The sequence below is a fragment of the Ursus americanus genome, chromosome 12 (assembly GCF_024610735.1).
Source record: "Ursus americanus isolate L20-20 chromosome 12, mUrsAme1.1.p, whole genome shotgun sequence".
Classification (NCBI taxonomy): domain Eukaryota; kingdom Metazoa; phylum Chordata; class Mammalia; order Carnivora; family Ursidae; genus Ursus; species Ursus americanus.
The window spans coordinates 48,032,335-48,051,730 of record NC_142138.1 but is presented as its reverse complement, the minus strand read 5'-3'; the positions used below and the strand labels follow the sequence as shown (position 1 = coordinate 48,051,730).

The 19,396-nt window shown below is 36.3% G+C and overlaps 1 protein-coding gene across 2 annotated transcripts in view; it reads left to right on the top strand.

Moving 5' to 3' along the window:
- Positions 1-19,396, top strand: part of DPYD (dihydropyrimidine dehydrogenase) — a 793,664-nt gene that overhangs the window by 555,125 nt on the left and 219,143 nt on the right. The gene's annotated exons all lie outside the window — the stretch shown is intronic.

Genomic DNA, 19,396 nt, shown 5'->3' with positions numbered 1-19,396 from the left:
ACTTAAATTATGAAACCAGTTTCCTTGAAAATCAAGTCAATGAGATCTAGGACAGGACATGTGGCACTGAGAAAAGAAAATAGCCCGTGGGAATTAAAGGAGGTCTGGGTAGCCTCGGATCACAGTGATGAAGGTGGAGAAATGGAAGAATAAAGAAAGTTAGAAAGAGTAAACCGAGCCATGTCTTTGTCTCAAAGGGCATGTGGATTACTTTTAGGAGTGCAACAATTGTACTCTTGCATTCTTTGATGTTATTTTAAATGTAAGAAATTTAGAGTTATCCTTGGTTCTACCTGTTGACTTGGCCTCGTGGAGGAGGTAAAGCAGAGGATTCAAGGAGAGCTGTGGTAAATGGAAGACGCTTTTGGGTAGTGACATCTCTACAAGTAATACAATTAATATGGTGACATATTCCCTTAATTTAAGGAGAAATGTACAGTTATCCCAAGGAGAAACAAGGGTGCTATCGTATCTAAACAGGTAACTATCTTCAACTCATATTTTAAATAATTGCTAAGAAAGAACTGCTAAAGCTTCTCCCTCAATCATTTCTGAAGATTGGAATCACCTGCGAAGGTCTTTTAAAGAGATACTTGGACTCCTTTTCCCTGAGATTCTTCAGGAATTTGGGGCCCAAGGCATTTGCGTGCATGTGTGCGTGCCTCTGTGTGTGCATGCGTGTGTGTGTGTGTGTGTGTGTGTGTGTGTTAACTCCACAAGTGATTCTGATGCACAGCCCGTGTTGAGAAGAACTTAACTGGAAATATGATGAGCTGAGCTTGATTAGATAAACTGCAACCAAGGAAAGAAGAGGGGAGGCTCTGCTTACTTGTTAGGAAGCATCTTCTAATTAAATTTAGGAAGCAGCCTCTACAAAAGCTGACAGCAAAGCTTCCTATACATGCTGCAAAGGAAAGCATGATGAAAAACAAAGGAGCTGCCCTCACTAGAAGCTTATCAGAGAGACAGGCAACCTGCCTTTCTTTAAAAACCTACAGTTGGCTCTGATTTCTTCCCACCCCTGCATAGCACCTTCATGTTTCACCATTTCCATACTCTTGCTTTCCCCACTATACCAGGCTTTGTTCTTCCCTGCAGTACCTTTGTTCATGGCACAGATTTCCTTCCAACATCTGCCCAGTCAATCCTATTTGTTCTCCGAGGATGGGTTCAAATCTCTCTACTGATCACTGCTGCCCAAAGTGACCTTTCCCTTCTCTAAGTTCCGCAAGAGCTTGTACTGTTTATCTTGCAATTATAATGTATTGAGCTCCTACTATGTGCTAAGTACCTGTCATATAACTGGTAAGTGACAGAGCCAGGAAAACATAAGTTTTCCTTATGCTGATCCCAATCCCATATTCTTTTCATTATGCTGTGCATGCTGCCTCTCTTACCCCATACCGCCCTATACTATGATTATTTGGGCTTTGGCTTCCCTTACAGACTATAAGCTAGTTATGGCCACAGACCATCTAATATGCATGTTAGAAATTCCATAATGTCTGCCATAGTTTTTAAAAATGAGTCAAACAATGACCAAGCAGCAGGAATTAGCAGCAGCTGGGGGTATAACTTTAACCTTGGCCCATGCTAGCACTCAGACATCTGGAGAGGTTCCAGTTCTCAAAGCATCTTAAGTCCTAAGTGTCTAGTCATTATACAGTCAAATTTAGCAATAACTTGTAGGAAAACTCTGCATCTTCAAAAAAAGGCGGGGGGAGAGTTCCCTAATAAGCTGAATAAGCCAATTTTAGCAATTACTGAAGAATTAACAAGAAATTGTAGGGGAAAAGTAAATCTACAAGCGCTGAGACTTAGATATTAATGAAGGATGTGTCCCAAGACCTTCTCAAATCCCTAAGTATCACTATAATATATAATTTTCTTCATAAAAGGCAGTAAAGTATAACTGAAATATTTAAACGATCCCTGTAGACCCCTAACGATTCTATAGAAATGGAACTAAAGTCATTTATAATGCTATTAACATAAATTCTGAATTGAGCACTGGCTGAAACATTTTCAAACATCACTTTTCCTTGTTTCCCGTATAGAGCATATGGTGTGCTCGTTTTTGTCTGAGTCACCACCAAATTTATCCAGAACTTCTATTTCCTAAGACACATCAATTTTTAAAAGCTGTTTCACTTTTTCCATCATGATAGATAGTCATGAGCTTTCTACATGGGTCACTTTACACAGAAGTTTTTTGATCAGTTCAAAAAATTAGTTTGTGCCTCAAAGTAAAAAAAAGAAAAGAAAAGAAAGGAAAGGAAAAGGAAGAAAAGAAAAGGAAAAGAAAGAAAAAGAAAAGAGAAAAGAAAAGTCAAGGCTTTACTGCAAGGTCGGTGTTCGCTAGAAAAGGCCTTGAAAGCTCAGTTCATTCCTAGCCAAGTGACTCACTGACACCACCTTTACCATATGACCCACATTTCTTATAACATTATGTATTAATACATGTTCTATGGGATCATTCATAAATTGTTGAAACTGCAAATGTTTATTCTACAAATATGAGGAACTTCCTATGTTATGTAGTTGTCTTCTTTAATTCTTTTGTGTTTTTTTACTGTATCCCTCAATTATAAGGAATTTACTTATTGACTGTGCATTAACAATTTATTTTCCCAGAGCTTGTAATTCATGTTATTGCCTGTACAATGCAAGGAACCCAATAAACGGTAAATATTTAGTCTCTGTCACATGATGCAGCACCACCATCATCTGTTGATAGCTATTCTGAATGGTGTTCATGGTCAAGCATGAAGACAGAGTACTTGGCTTGGAGCAGATGAGGCTGCCTTAAAAAAGAGAACCAAACAACAGGGTCAGACTGTCAAAGACAGAATTCCTAGTTCAAAATGTGCCTATAGTGGTGCTATTTTTTAGTCTTACTTTGGTATTACTACTACCATTAATATATTAACTATGAGTGTGTGTGTGTGTATGTACGTACATATGGATATGTACGTACATATGTACGCACATACATGTGTACATCTTCAGTAAAAACTGTTTATGAGAAATTTTAAATAATTTTATTTTGTATATGTGCATTTTTATTTAGCTGTTTGAATTTTTTTTTTTGAAACAATCTGGCCCTTTAAAGTAAATAAATTATAAAATGGAAACAGGAGCACTGTCTCAAAGACTTCATGCACAGACAGGATGTGCCATCATTTTAAGGAGACAGCTCAGACCTCAGAGCTAGGCGAGAGGGGCGTGTGCCTCTGGACAGTTGATGTAGGCCCAGAAACACCAAGTGCGTTCTCAGTCAGTGTTCCTAGGTACACAAAAAGAAGATAATTAACAATGCTTATCTCGGAAACATCTCAGGCGGAAAAAAAAAAGGACCTGGAAATATAAAACTTGAAGATGAGAGAAATAAAGCATTCTTTCTGCTAATGTAAAAGTTCCTAGATAATAGATAGATAGTAACAAGAATAGTCCATTAGTACTGTGGAGTTGTATTTCTCTGAATTCTTGCTCTAGCGTAAGCATTTTATAGCTTTAAGTAGAAATTTAATCAAAGTTATTTTCTTAATGAAAGCACAGACATTCAATTAATCTTATATTATCCTATATCTCTGTCTGAAAAAGAAAAACTACCCATTATTCTTAAGCTTACTCTAAACAGATGGCACTATTATTTAATTTGTAACAAAAACCAAATGCCATAGTGCTTTGGAGGAGTTAATTCAATTTCTTTAGTCTCGTCTTCTTTAGCCTGCCTGCCTGCGTTCCTTCCTTCCCTCCTTTGTGAAGAAAATCTATCTAGCCACAACCCGTTTGAACATGAGTGCAAACATTTGCAGTTTTAACTATTGGTGAATGACCTCATCTAAAAATTTAGCAATACACTGTTCCGCAAGAAATTTGAATCATGCAATGTGGTTGGTATAAGTGAATTGCCTGGCTAAGAATTAGCCTAACTTTTATAAGCTTTCTACCAGTTTCTTACATCTCAGTTTCCTGTTACTGGGTTATATATAAAACTGGGTAATAGAAACAAGTATTGATCATATAAAACATATCATCATAGCATTTTCTTTGGAGTCACATCTCATCTAAAGCAATAAATATTTAGTCAATGATTAATACATCTATTGTGCCTACTGTGTACTGGTATTATGCTTGCCTCTATGGATGGTATTGCATGTTAAAAAAAATATATGGCCCCTGTCTTTGAACAACTCAAAATCTAGGAGCAAAGAAAAAACTTAACTACATAAAATGAAAATAATTTTAATCCACTATAAAAACAAAGTGATGTGTTGGTCAAAGAAATTACATAGAGTTAAATTTGACTTCCTCGAGGTTCACTTAAGCAGCCCATCTCCAGTGTACTACACCCACTCCCCAGTCACCCTTTCTTTCTTTCTCCTCTTACCCTGCTGTATATTTTTTATTACCTACTTGAAATTGTATTACATATTTATTCATTTTTCCTTATTGTATTTTCTACTTGAATGCGAACCCCATGAGAACAGTGACTTTTTCTTATTCATTGTTAAAACTCCAACAACTCAAGGAAGTAGTTGAATAAATATTTGTTGAATGAATGAATGAATAAGTGGGTATCATCAAATAAGGAAAAGATCATTGAGGACAGGTTGTACAACATGTGGCCCGCTACTTATGCAAATAAGATGAATATGTGGCTGATGCTACCCTATTGCTTAACATGGCACGGATTTTAATTATTATACAAGTTCAGATCTTTATTAAACAATAGCTATAACAATGAACAACAAAAATAAAATGATATAAAAGAAAATACACTGATCATTTTTACAGTTTCTTCAGAGCTGCTGCTAACTCATTGACATGGAACGCACCCTGATTTTTTTTATTGCCAGGAAAATCAGCATTTATTTTTATGGCTTTGTTTTCTATTGCATCAAGATGAATTACAGGATATTTAATTTCAAACAGTTGTCCATTCCCTAATTAAGAAGAAACATAAATAAAATGTTTTTGTATATTAAGATTTTATATGCATAAATAATAATAAAAATTATACTAAAGTTTGGATTTGAAATTTTAAAAAAGTCTAAATACATTGTATGTTTTTGTTATTGTAGAAGTTATGGGAAATGTCATAGAAATGAAAATATCAGTATCAAATATCAAAACTAACAAATATGGTATAAGATATTCTATAAAAGATATTCCGGTAGTTATTCTTTTTTGTGTTATTTGTGTTTTAAATGTAGAGTAAGATATTTATCTAGTGTGCCATTCATGCATAGTTACTCAAATATTTCATGCCCTTACCCTTTAGTAGCCAGCATAATGCTCGTCAAGCATCTTTTAAGCCAGGATTAAATACTGGAAATAAACAAGGTTAAGAGTGTATATTTGTAGCCCTGATTACATCCAAAGAGAAATATACTTGATTTTGAATGTGCTGATAATATATATGACTCTTACCACTCTAATATGGATAATTCAAGTTATTGGTATAACCATAAATATGAACTTATGCAGGATTCAAATTGGCAGCAATTCCATATCCTAAAAGATATTTCTGATTGACTTATTTTGTTTAGCACAATACCCTCTAGTTCCATCCACGTTGTTGCAAATGGAAAGATTTCATTTTTTTGATGTCTGAGTAGTATCACATTGTATGTACCACATCTTCTTTATCCATTCATCTGTCTAAGGACATCTGGGCTCTTTTCATAGTTTGGCTATGTGCAGGTGCCCTTTGGATCACTACATTTGTATCATTGGGGTAAATACCCAGTAGTGCAATTGGTGGGTTATCCATTTTCAACTTTTTGAGGAAACTCCATACTGTTTTCCAGAGTGGCTGCACGAGCTTGCATTCCCACCAACAGTGTAAGAGGGTTCCCCTTTCTTCATTAGGGACAATTTGACATAAAATAAAAAACTAGAATAATTTAAGCACAATTAAATTACTACTGTGAGAGCACTTGATAAATCATTGAGTGTATGTTAGTATGTTTATATGCCCTAAATAACTTCTTTGGGTCCTCTCTGTTTTTGTAATTTCAATTGTAGATTTATTTAACAAAATTCATTCTTTAGGTCTCCAATTGTTATTGACTACACATTGTAAGAATTCAGAAATATTGCTTAAGCTACAACCAATTCCTTTAAAAATTTGTCTCTTCACCATCACATATAGGCATTGCTTCATAAAATAGCAAATAATCTCACTGTCAGTTAGTTGTAATTGTGGTAACTACAAAATGATAACTAATTGGCATATATTTGTTGCATACACTTTGTTATGTCAAGCAGAGTTCTAAGTTCTGGTACTTCCAGAACTTATTTTCTTTGGCTCTATGTGTCTGTAAATACTAACTTCTTAATCCATTATAATCTGCCTTCCATTCCTATTATGTCTAGCTATATGTACTCATATATTGCCAGTGACTCTAAGTAGTGTAATCTATTGCCTACATTTTAGTTCTCATCCTATTTGATTTCTTTGTGGTATTTTGTATCAAGATCTACTCCCACATCTCTTTTATTTGAGTTTCTCTTTTCCCTTGTATTTTTCCTGGTTGGTCTCTTCTTTCTTTGACCATTTCAAAGATTTCTGTACCTTAGTATTAATGATCTCAAGGTTTAAGTCCTTTGCTTTCTATCCTCTCTTCCATTCACAAGACTCCAACCACCATCTGCATGTGAACAACTCCTAAAATGTACTTCTAAAATTCCTCTTAAGATCCAGATTCTTGTTAGCTCTCAACCAGATTCTTTCAACCAAATGTCCTAAAGGAACCTCAAACTCAACATATCTGAAGCTCATTCATCATTTCTCCAAAAACCAGCTTCTCTTGTATTTCCTCACTTGGTTGATGAAATTGCTATCCCCAACAATGTCACAACACAAAATTATTCTTGATTTTCATTCCCCAACACTTCTTTTAATCTTGAAAATTTTTTTATATTCTTCCTTAAAATGATATTCCAGTCTCCCTGAAGTTCTTGATTTATACTTGCACTCCTTACTTTAGGCCCTTTTTTTTCAGACTGGTCTTCTTGCTTGCACTGCCTTATCCTACTTACCCGCACAGACGTATATGGAATTATGTTTCTACAACATGGATCTAACCATATGGCCTGCCATGTTTTCTGTTGCCTAATGGATAAGGCACAGAATCTTTAGGAAGCCGACCCAAAACTAACTGAACCATTTAGCCATGTCTCCTGCCTGCTCCCTTCATAGGTAATAATTTTTTTTCTATTTTCCTTCATGTCATGCATTCCCATTTTTTAGAGTCTTTTCCTATGTATTCCTAATTCGCATATTATTTCATAAGCTCTACTCTAGCCAGTGTCATTTTGAGAATCCTTTTAGATTTCAAACTATAATCACCTTCACTATTGTCTCCCGCTTCCTACATATACATTAACACACACACACTCACTTTAGAATTAAATAAAAGTAATCACTCCACCATTAAGTTCCCATTCACTTTGTACACACTTCAAGTAAAGCAAATTGTTTGAGGTTGTTTTTATGTCTGTTTCTTGTACCAAAATGAAACTATTCATAAAGCCTTCATGGTTAGTTGCAGGGTGATTGCAAATGTTCAATTAAAGACATTGGTCCAGATTCAATAGCTTTTGGTAGTCCCACAAATCCCTTACTTATCAGGGAAAGGAGAATGTAATAAGGAATGTGAATGTCATGTTTGTGATATCAGCTGTGGCAGGTTAAAATCTGGGTACATTAGTACTGAAAAGGTATGAGTAAAGTCATCTTTGTAATGCTGGGCACTGCCTTTGCCCAACCAACTAAAAACACAATCAGGTGCTGCTGCATCTAGTTGTTAATTACATAACCCAGTAAAGTTCAACCCAGTATACTTGTTTCTAAGTGAAAAAAATGGCAAAACTTTAAACTATGTAAATTTATCAGTCCTTTGGGTACTTTACATTTGTTGAATATTGCAAAAGTAAACACCCACCTGTTTTTCGTACTAATATGATTTTGTATATCAAGCAGTTTGAAGATTTTTTCCCCCATGCAAGCTTCATCAGCTGTTTTATCAACGGTGTAGGCTTCAGGCACTTTTGTAAAGTTGAGTTGGGATAAATGAAAGATCCTTGTAGAATTGGTAATCATGCAGGTATTCAGAGGGAAAGGGAGATCATATTTTAATTTAATTTCAGTGCCTCAAGATATTTTTTCTTATGGGCTATGTTACCACTCTCTGTTTACATATCCATCTTTTAAGAAATCATAGCTACTCTTAATACATTTCAAATCAAGCTTTCCTGGATCTGGGTGATACATATCACTTTGTTCTGCAAGGGTCTCTTGAATTATATGAGAGCTTGCACATTGTGTCAGATTCAAATGCTAAATGATTTATAGAGGAATAGAGACATACTGTAATCCCAAAGCCGTTTATATATTCTATTGAATCTGACAAATGGTAGTGCCCTAAGTGGTTATAACTTGATTGTAAGTTCGTTGAGGACAAAGTTGATGCCTTACTCCTCTGTAATTCCCACATTTCATGGAAAGTTTCAGGTTAATGATTAATGATTTATTTTTTTAAATAAAAATTGGCATTTTCTTACTAAACATGTTAAGAGCCTGTCATCCTTTTCTAAAGGAAAGTGGCCAGAGGCAGCATATTGTATATAAGTGGCCACAAAAGGCATGTGTCCTGGCTACCTTGACCACAATTCATTGGATTAGATGTATCCTGAGCAGAAAAAAAAAAAAAAAAATGACCACCTAGCCTAAATAAAAAGAGGTCAGCAGCCATCAGGAAGTATGGTGCTATAACTCAAGCAATAAGGTCACTCTGTAATGGATAGTGGCTAACTATATAATTTAGCACTCCTCATTGCAAGCAACAGAAACATAGGAGCTATCAGAAGTAAAGATGATTTATCAGCAAGATATAAGATGTCTTAGATAATCAGGGAAGGCAGGAAAAGTAGGCTTTGAAAAGGGGCTTGAACCAAAAGGGTGCAGACAATGGGGAACTAGAATTGTCCAGCTTAAATGCAGCCTTTACCAGTGCTGACATCTCCCACTACCACCATGTTAGATCCTGTCAGGAGACACAGTGCCATATACCACCACAAGTCAACTTGAACACCTTTTCTGATTGTCAGATTAAAATTTTTGGTGGGAGCTTCAGTTGGCCACACCTAGATCATGTGCTTGTTTTTTGGTTGCCAGAGAGTAAAGAGAGGAAAACTGTCTCTTCAATGGATTACATAGAGGATAGTTTCTGTGTCCCACTAATACTTCATACAGTGGGAATTTCCCACAAAATAGAAAGGGTATGAAACAGAAAGGACAACCAAAAAAATAAAGAATTATTCTGTTTGTATTGCTTCTTCTCTTCTGTGGGCTTGATTTTGAAACATACAGATTCTATAGTAGATGTTAGAAAAATTGAATTGGAGAACCAAAAAGGCAACGAATTAAAAAGAAAAAGAGGAGAAAGCAATTAGGAGTAGAAATGGAGGGGCAAATGGGTGGCTCGGTCAGTTAAGCATCCCATTCTTGATTTCGGTTCAGGTCATGATCTCGGGTTGTGGGATGGAAGCCTGGCATCAGATTCAGCCCCCCCACCCACCCAGTGGCTCTGAGCTCAGGGGGGAGTCTGTTTGAGATGCTTTCCCTCTGTCTCCCCATTCACTCCCTGTGTGCACACATGCACAGGCTTCCTTGCGTGCGCTCTCTCTCTCATATAAATAAATAAACCTTTAAAAAAATAACTAGGAAACATGCTGAGAAATAAGAACAGATTTATTAGTACCACAGAGTTTCTTTTTTTTTATTTTAATTTTTTTATTATATTATGTTAGTCACCATACAGTGCATCCCTGGTTTCTGATGTAAAGTTTGATGATTCATTAATTGTGTATAACACCCAGTGCACCATGCAATACGTGCCCTCCTTACTACCCATCACCGGTCTATCCCATTCCCCCACCCCCCTCCCCTCTGAAGCCCAGTACCAAAGAGTTCCTAATCCTTAAAGCAACTCTTAAAGGAACAACAAGAAATTAAGAGCTGCTGTTTGTCACGGGCTTCTCTGATGAGTCACCAGCGCAGCTGTGTATGCTGCAAGATAATGAAGGGCATCCCAGACCTAGAAGACTGGCTCTTCCTTTACCCAAAGCACTTCACTTACCTTCTGACATCTCCATGTACAGTTGTTATAAGCCCCTGACGGTGGGGGGTTACCTTGTCATGGTTCCTTTTCTCGACACCAGAAAAACTTTAAAATAGAGAACCCCCCCTTAAACACACACACACACACACACACACACACATCTTATGATATATACTCTTATAAACCAGGTACTCTTATAATAAATATATTGGTAATGATTGTTAGGTTCAGACTGCTCAAAATTTTAGGTAAAATCTAGCATCCCTGAATTTTATATCAAGAGTTTATAAATATCACACTTGCAAAGGTCATGTTTAATATCTTCCCCATCCCATATTTTCACACAAAGACTTTTCAATAAAGTCACCCCACTTTTAGTATCTCCAAATCCTTTTCAGCTCAAAGAGGGAAATCAGTCCACAGAGCTGGCAAAACAAACAAAGGCCTAGATATTTCTTTCTAGCTTTTACAGCAGCCGTAGGAAGAAATCCCTTAAGGAACTGTACCAACTTGTTATGGATGAGTTCCCCTTAGCTGAAACCATTCATTGCCAAGGGATTGAGGTTTTCTCCGCTACATTATTTAAAATTGCCTCAGCAGTAATTCCTTCTTGCTTAGATTTCATAAAGTTCCCAGGACAGAAACATGACTTCCCCAGACTCTCTTCATCCTAAATGTATCAGCATTGTGGGTGCTTCGGGGCAGAAGGCTGTTCTACACTAGCCTCCTCCCCGTGTCAGTTAATCATTCATACCAATATGGGATTATAAAGATAGTGAGGTTTTGTGCTTATGGTTGTTTTCCAACTCCAGCATTGGAAAACATAGGCTAAGTGAATAGACCAACAGATGTATAAAATATCAATTGTTACACTGTTTACACTAATGCTTTGCATTAAGAAAACAAATGACAAGCTGCCTGAAGTCTGCAAAGAATAAAAACTCCTTGTTATATACTTAAATACTCACTTGCCCTTATCTAAAATGAATCCATACACAGTAGTGCAAGCGACTGCCTGCACTTCATTACCCACTGAAGTCTTTTTAGTGTGTTCTGAGCAGTGATTGGGAAGCCTGCTGAGTTTCAGTTTGGTTCAGCTGGTCCACAATTTTGAACCCCTACTGGTGGTATCAGCAAAGCATGTGCATAGCCTATTTCTCCATATATTAAGATTTTCCAGGTTACACTGTATAACCTCATTAATAAACAAACTATGAACAACACTTTTTGCTTGATAGATAATACTAGCCTTTGAATTCACAGATAAATAGCAACTCACATATAAGGAAAGATCAAGGGCTTCTGGGGGGAGCTTAGTTAAATAATTCTAAAAAGAATAATCTATTTTCAAAACTATTTTAAGGATTTTTAGTAAGCAATCTTTAATAAACAGGATTTTAAAGTATCTTAATGGTTCTCAAAAAGCATTTGTTTGCCTATGAAGATAGGCCTGTGGAGTCTGTCAATCTCGATTCGGGGGATAAAGAGTATAATAAGAACTAAGACAAGAGAAATAGAGATGGAAATGTCCAGCAGAAGCAAAGGAAAATCGTTGTGAAGCCTCCATGTGATTGGCAAGGCATGGATCAAGTATGGAGGCAAACAGGGTAACTACAGGTCAGTTCAGGCAGGTGTCAAGACTCAAAGCTGTCTAATACGGAGAGAAATGGGCAAGGGATAAAATACAGAAATACAAGAATTCAGGCAAACAGGATGGATTATGAAAGCAAAACCATACTTTAGAATATGGTATTGAAGACTCAACACACCTAGAAGAAATTTCCAAGTGACCTCTTCATGTTGTTATTAAGGAGGTTGTCATTAATTGGTTTTATCAACAAGAGACATGGGACTGGGGTAGAAATTAGAATATACACTGATTTCCCTGGCCATACTCCCTTGCTAAGTAGACCTGGTTTTCAGACACAAAGGTATAATCTTCTTTACCCATGGACTTCCACACAATCATTTTCAATGGTCCACAGTGGTGACTCTTTCAGCAGGTTCTGAAAGTAGACGTTTAAACTCTTTAAGAATATTCTGAACTGTCTCGAGGACACCATCATTGTCCCCTACCATGTCCTTTAGAGCAGTCTTTTTCTAGGAGAAAAAATTAGACCTGCTTCTTGGCCATTGTTGGCTGGACTCGGCTTGACTCTTTCAAGGACCTTCTAGGAAAATTAGAGTTAAGAGATTAAGATTTATTAAGGAAGAGTTGTCTAAACAGTGCATGATAATTCTTGTCCATTTGTTTCTGAGACTAAATATGTGGTAATAGGAACTCTGACACCAGGAATGTCAGAGGAATGGTACACCAAGGAAATGCTGTCTGCAAGGAGGAAAAACAGCATAAACTATATCACAGGAAATGTTATTTAAAGGAATAAAAAGGAATGCAAGTTCCCTTTAGCTGGCAAAAATATGAGCCAATTCCCCCACCAGGCCCCAGGGACCAAGGACTGGGAGCTGAGGTAGGGTTAGGGTTACAAACTCTTAGAGAAGCCTCAATACCCTAAGGATTCAGACAGAAAGGGCCCTGGGGAGCCTGGGACCTCAGGAGGTCTTCATGAATTGCCAGGCCACACTTTAACCCGTGAGAGAATGCATCAGAAGACTTTCCAAACTCCACTGGCTGGTGGGGCAAGAACTATCCAATCTCCAGCTTGTTCTGGCTCCATGGAAGAGAAGAGACAAATGTTTTCTTGGTCATTGTGGAAAGCTGGTAAACATCTGGATAGGAATTCTTCATTTTTAAAATGCAACACAGTATTTATTATGTTTTATGTCTCAGACTCTATGTTAGGGGTTTGGGATACAAGTGTAGGATACATCCCTTAAAAGACTAATAGTCTAGTCAAGAGGAAAATAAAAAACACCATAAATGGGTGATGATTAAATACTGTGATAAATGAAGGAATAAGGAAATGTTATGGAAGTATTTTAAAAGCAGTCCTTTACTCATCCATCCCGTGCTGCGGTAGGATGGGAGGGTTGGTCATGGAGGGCTGTCTTGAGGGTGTTCATTCAAGGGACAAGAGGTGAAGGACATTTTGGACAAAGAGACAGGAAGAAAGAGAGGCCTGAAGTGAGAAACAGAATGGAGAAAGCTGTAATGCCTGGGGAGGAGAGAACACACAAGCAGTTCCATGTCATCTTCAACTTAAGGCACAAGGGAAGTGGAAAAGAAAGAATATATGTAACACATAAAATATTTTATACACACATACATTGCATGTATATATACTTACAATATTTTATATTCACATTTTATGTTTATGTATTATCCCTCTGGATTATGAAGTTTGTTTTATTTTGTTTTTAAGAATAGGGATAGTGTATTATATTTTTAAATCACCATTGTCTAACATAAGGCATAATACCTAAAACAGTTGTTTATTAGGTTATCCAGGACCCAATAATTTTATAGTCTATTTTCTTCCGAGAAAAATTGAAATAAGAAAGCCCGTGTTAATTTATGCAGTGTGAACTCTATCAATTCAACAGTATTTGTTGAGAGCCTACTATGTGCCAAACCCTTGCCATGTGCTCTAAAATAATCTGAAATGAGAGAATATTATTAAGATATCCTTTTTTATACTTAACATCCAACATGTATTTCACGTATGTGTCTGACTTCTGTTTTCTAGTAGACTCTGCCTTCCTTGTTCCACTCATCTTAGTCTCTAGCACAAACGAGTTCAATGCCTTGTAGTCAAGGAATAGTTGTTGAAAAAATAGAACCCACGTTGCCTGGAATGCCACCAGCTTTCATTTTTTTACTTATATTTAAATACCCTTAGAATTGTTTCTTTTTATATATTTTATAAGAAATTTGTGACTGCATAATTTACCTATAAAAAAAAAGAACACATTTAGGTGTAGAGTTTGCTGTGTTTCAGCAGATGTCTACACCTGTGTAAACATTACTACAATCCAGCTGTAGAATGTTTCCATTACGTTCAAAAATTATCTTATGCCGGGGCGCCTGGGTGGCACAGCGGTTAAGCGTCTGCCTTCGGCTCAGGGTGTGGTCCCGACGTTATGGGATCGAGCCCCGCATCAGGCTCCTCCGCTATGAAACTGCTTCTTCCTCTCCCACTCCCCCTGCTTGTGTTCCCTCTCTCGCTGGCTGTCTCTATCTCTGTCAAATAAATAAATAAAATCTTTAAAAAAAAAAAAAAAAGAAATTTCCTTTAAAAAAAAATTCTCTTATGCCTCTTCCCAGTTAATCACTCCCCCACACCCCAACCCTAATCCCAGCAACCACTGCTCTGCTTCTTATTAGCATAGTGTGTGTGTGTGTATGTGTGTGTGTGTGTGTGGAATTTCATAGAAATGTAAACATACGACATTTAAACTCTTGTGTACTTTGTTAGCTGAACATGATTTTTTTATTAATCCCAAATTGTTGCAAGATCCAGTAGATTCGTTTCTCTTTATCACCGAATAATATTCCAGTGTGTGGATAGTTACTATTTGTATATTCATTCACATATTAATGACTATTTGGGTCATTTCCAATTTGGAGCTTTTTTGAAAGAGTTGCTATGAACGTTCACATGCAAGTCTTTGTGTGGATATATGTTTTCATGTCTCTTGAATATATAATTAAAAATGAGATTGGTGGGTGGATTGGTATGTGCATGTTTACCTTTTTAGGAAACTACCAGATGATTTTCCAAGGTGACTGTATTATTGTTAGCATTCTTAAATCAGGAAAACCAATTTAAAAAGAGCACTTGCTAAACCATAAGTTAATTTAAAATATTCCCATTCTAGTGCACAACCTTTGCATTTACTAGTAGTTCTACCTGGAGTAGTTAACTCTTTCTGTTCTATTTTATTGACATGGAAGGATAAATACATCACGTTTGCCTATTACTCTGAAGCTACATTTAGTCTTACAAGTATAAATGAAGTAGAAGCCTTTATAGTTCTGGTTTACAATTGATGGCTGAATTTCACTTTAGGGAGCAATTTTGCTAAAGAAGATGATGGTTTAGGACATGATAATGGGAAAGAAAATTAAGAAGGTGAAATAGGTACTCAGATTGATCTTCTGGGCCCTAGTTCTCTCTGTCAGAGAAGTGGACATAATAAAAATGCTAGCTACTTCCTGGCATTCATGTGAATTAGGACTTAGGAGTTCCTTAGTGGAAAACATTTATAACTGGTAAAATTTTTCAGTGGATTCATTGAAATGCCACCTTCTAAGAAAGCCATTTTGAAAAGAATTGTACGGAGTGAAAATTACCAGGTAAATTGGCGAGAAATGTTTCTTAAAGTCAAAAATTTCACTTGTAATTTAGCTTATCAAGAAATTCTCATAGCCTCATTCTCTAATGCTTGTTCTTTTGTACAGGGCATGAAACCAATGAGATTTGATGCCCTAGGAAATTGGTGGAAATGCCTGCCCTACAATGGAGAGGTCATCTTAGGGGTCTCAGACGCAGCAGGGTATATCATTTATAGAAACCCTTAAATATGCAGCTAGAGACATATTAGTTACTAGATTAAAAATTATTATCTTACAGCCCAGATAGAAAAGTAAGCTTTAAAAGAAATTTAACCTTTAAATTTACTAGAGGTAGAAATTGTTATGTTATAGCCCAGATAGAAAATAAAGCTTTAAAAACAGTTTTGGACACTGGAAACTACTGCAGCAAACAATCTACAAAGAGCTACATTTTCTAGTTTTTGTTGTTGTTGTTGTTTGGTTTTCATAGGGATCAATTCCAGACTGTATTAATTGCAGGTGGACACAGGGAGGCTCCCCATTAAAGTTGTCAAAGAGACCAACGTTGTCTCTAGCTCCCTTTCATCTTCTTGTCAGCACTTCGCGGGTCTGGTCTGGTACCTTCGCCTCAATGCAGTACCCTCAAGACCACCATGTGCTTCCCCAGCCCCATCACTCATGCCTTTAAGGGCTTCAGCAACTTCTTGCTTATCTTTAATCACACACCTCCTTCACAGAAAAACTCATTCTATTGCCTCAGAGCTTTCTTGGCTGATCACATCAATAACAAAAACGTTAACAAGTGTTAAAGAAGTATACACACCTACACACACACAGTTGCTGTGGGAGAGATTGCAGATCATGGTCAGAGATAGGCATTATCAATACCTGTAGGAAGACCCAATAAAGACTGGAAGATCTAGGTAGACTTCTTGTGGATTAGACACTTTAAGAGTCTTGTTAAGTTGTGTTTTTTCCCATCATTATCCACTCTTTTTTCCCCCCAAAATCATCCTAGATTTATAAGGAAGTCTTGGATTTCATGCTTTTAGGTATTATTTATCATAAAATATACTCAGGTGTTGGGACGCTTGGGTGGCTCAGTCGGTTAAGCCTTTGCCTTCAGCTCGGGTCATGATCTCAGGGCCCTGGGATGGGGCCTTGGCGCGGGCTCCCTGCTCAGCGGGGAGTCGGCTTCTCCCTCTCCCCTCCCCCTGCTTGTGCTCTCTCATGCGCTCTCTCTCAAATAAATAAATAAAATCTTTAAAAAAATTTTAAAAATATACTCAGGTTTTTCTTAAACCTAGGCATAGTCTATATTTTGATGACTTTATCAAGAAATCAATTGAAAATATTCAGAGTTTTTATTTATTCTTCTTTCATTGACACAACTACTTTTTGAGTGTGTCTACAATGCTTTGTGCCTAGAAATTAAAAAAAAAGTCCAAAATTGTTTGGTTTTATTTCCTTTTTATTGGTGTGGATAATGTTAGAGTCTCAATTTGTCAGAAATAATACCTTTATTTCCTATCTTGAAGATTTGGAGGGGGGGCATTAGAAATTATCTAAAATTTGTTCATTTCAATAAGATTTTAAAAACTGGCTTTAATGAGGGACACCATCTGATGCTATCACTAGAAAGTTGAGGTCAAGTTGCAGAAACACTATCAATTGCTTTTAGGTCTCAAAGACTATCAAGTGTGAGGAAAGCAGGAAAGTGAATAGTTACAGTTTGTCTTTTAATTTCCCAAAGATTACAGATTCATTTTTTAAAAAGATTTTATTTATTAATTTGACATAGACAGCCAGCGAGAGAGGGAACACAAGCAGGGGGAGTGGGAGAGGAAGAAGCAGGCTCCCAGCGGAGGAGCCTGATGTGGGGCTCGATCCAAGAACGCTGGGAACACGCCCTGAGCCGAAGGCAGACGCTTAATGACTGAACCACCCAGGTGCCCCATACGGATTCATTTTATCATGTCATTAGCCTCACCACATTTCTAGTTGTATTAGAATATCCCCTATTATGTCTGTCAAGCAAAACTTTACAATTTAAAGAACAGTCATTAATTTTTACAATAATATTAGTCAGAAGTTATTTTTAAAATTCCCAGGTAATCAAATTCTGTTTCAGCTGGGTATGAAGATTAGTTAGCAAGTGGCTTGGCTGAGTATGAAGATAAGAAAAAAATATTTTCTGAAAACCAGGAACCTTACTCATAGAAGTATAGGATGGTCCAATTATGGTATCTCAAATTAGAGACAGATGATTCAAGTAAATAACGGTACCAAGGGACTGTATTTTTTTTTCAAAAACTGAAAAACTTTGAGCAAATTCCAAATTGTTAAACAATGTGTAAAAGGCATTCACTTAAAGTATCCAACTGGTGAGAATGAACAGAAAAAAAGTGTGACAAATGTTCAAGGTAAATTATTAAGACATGGTGGTCAATAGTATCGAAAGTCACTTAGAAGCCTATATCAGATTATTAGTGTTTACTCTATTGGAACAAAATACTATTTTATATTTGTTTCAGTAATTCTTATAGGCTCCCTTCCACGTATTATGCAATTCAAGTGATCTTTAAATTATTGTCAAATTCTATCTTAAAGAGAGCTTTCACAAAGGACATGCAATTCATATCATCTAGAGTTACTGTCATTTCTAGGCTAAGTCCCATGGAAATTCATAACTTAAAAATGAAAGTCACAAAGATGCAACTGCCTTCATAATGCCAATGCAGCGGTTATAAATATTTCATGAACATTGCATGGGCAGGGGCAGATCTCCATTTTCATGAGTTAGAATTTGTACAGCTAAGTCTCCAGATTTTACTATTCATAATGCACAGTATGCCCTGTAGAGTATTCCATATAGTGCTTTTTTAATATTTATGTTTAATGAAGAAATTACTGTTCTGAAAAGAGAACAAACCAAATCAAAGATTTTTTGTTAAAATTATGAGTTTTGCTGAATAGAGATGGTAACAATCAACGGAAATTACCTCATTGCTGTATCTTAGCGCATACACGCATAACTTTTAGAGTAATACAAGATGACAGATCAAGACACATTAAACGTAAGTGAAAAGGTTCTTTCTAAAGGTTATAACATTAGAAATCTCATCTTAAAAGAATTTGAAAGGTTAAAATGCAAAGAGCAACTTTCTTACATATAAAAATATTAATTACAAATGATATACTTGCCTGCTGTTTCATAGTTTAAATATATGTCTGTATTTTTCTGGGTTTTTCTTTTATTCAAAAAACATTTTAACTTGCTAAGATAATATTACCAAGTTCAATAATGAATTGCTATTGCATATTTTAAGGTAATTTATCAAAGTACATTATCAGTACCTGTCAGAATAAATTTTGCACTAAAAGTAATAAAAAAAAAAGGACTATTGTATGTGTTGAAATCAAAGAACATTGCTACAGCTAAGATATTTTCAGTGGAAAGGATAGGTGATTGCCCTCCAAATGATACTTGTCCCGTGAGAAAATAGAAGCCTGAAAAATCACAGGAAACAAGCACAGGAAAATGTCTATCCCTTGCTTTTAAAAATGAGCGTTTGATAATTTTATTTCATTTTTGTCATTTTGATCAATTCTTTCAAGTAGATGAATGTTGAAAAGTGCTTCACAGATCTTGGCAACACTCACAAAAGTAAACTTAAGTTACTGATCAGCTCGTGTAATCCAAGGCTGAATTACTGTGTATTAGCATACGCTATGTATCATAATTAGATTGATAAGGAAGTCACGGATTTTCTTTTGAATATACTTCATCAAGACTAAGTCTTCTAATAATGGAAACAACAGGCTTCGGGTATAATATCATCCACCCAGGAATCAGCAGCTTAAGTATTTTTATTAGTCTTAAGCCAATGAGGTCGCTGGAAATTCTGTAATATTTACCCAAAATACCACCAGAAGTTTATGTTTTACTCCCGGTATTATTTAACTGGTAGTGGAAAACACTTCCATTTGGTTCTTCGTAATTTTATTTTCCAAAGACTCCCTTGAG